Source organism: Centruroides sculpturatus, unplaced genomic scaffold (genome assembly GCF_000671375.1).
Source record: "Centruroides sculpturatus isolate CEXI.00-Female unplaced genomic scaffold, Cexi_2.0 scaffold127, whole genome shotgun sequence".
Lineage (NCBI taxonomy): Eukaryota > Metazoa > Arthropoda > Arachnida > Scorpiones > Buthidae > Centruroides > Centruroides sculpturatus.
The window spans coordinates 748,391-749,354 of record NW_019385000.1 but is presented as its reverse complement, the minus strand read 5'-3'; positions in this window follow the sequence as shown (position 1 = coordinate 749,354).

The window sequence follows — 964 nt, the reverse complement described above, 5'->3', positions numbered from 1 at the left end:
GTCATATTTTTTTTTATTATTAAAGCATTTTTTCGATAAAATACATTGGAGTAAATGATTTTGTAATTAATTAATTTTTTGATACTTTTCTATTTGTTTTTGAATATATTAAAGCATTTTTTTGAAAACATACAATGGGGTTCCATATTACCATCCGGCTTCCCAAAAACTACTTTCTGACTTTTTTACAGAAGCCTTCAATAACCATACTTATACAGTAGACCTCCCCTATAACACGGGTTCCTATAATTACGATTCCTATAAGACGGCGAAAAAATTGCGACGGTATCCTGGTAAAACCTGGTAAAAAAAACTATAATTCGGTAAAACGTCATTGGGCAGCCGAACCCCCGCGTTTCTTTATGCAGCTAGAGTGTAGCGAAATGACGTCACGAGCAGTGTTGGCCAATTAGAAACCAGTTTCAGTCTGTTCGCTGTAAAGCGCTTCTCGAGCGCTGCATAAAGAAACGCGAGGAACTACTTTCCGCCGTCCAGCGCCACGCTACGGAGAATTTAGGCGGGTAAATTGAGTTTACTATCGTCTGTACAGTATTATATATAAATTAAGTACTGTACATATAATTATATATTAATTATATATAAATTAGGTACTGTATATATAATTATATATTAACTTAATTTATTGTAACTTTATTATAATTATATATATGCTTTCTGCCACCTGGCAACACGCTACGGAGATTTTAGGCTAGTAAGTTCAGTTTATTATCATCTGTACAGTATGTAAATTAGGTACCGTAAGTCTAATACAGCACTAATTTTATACATTTCTTGTGAAAGAAACACTTCTTATTCAACGGCCATAAAAATTATTTATATTAATGATGTCTCCAAAGGTCAAGTTATTTTTCCGCCAAAAATTCGTTATCAGAAATTGCGGCCGTCGTTTCGCGTGCTGTTCCGCGATGAAAACCAGCTTTAAGCAACGGCGTAGTCGAACGGT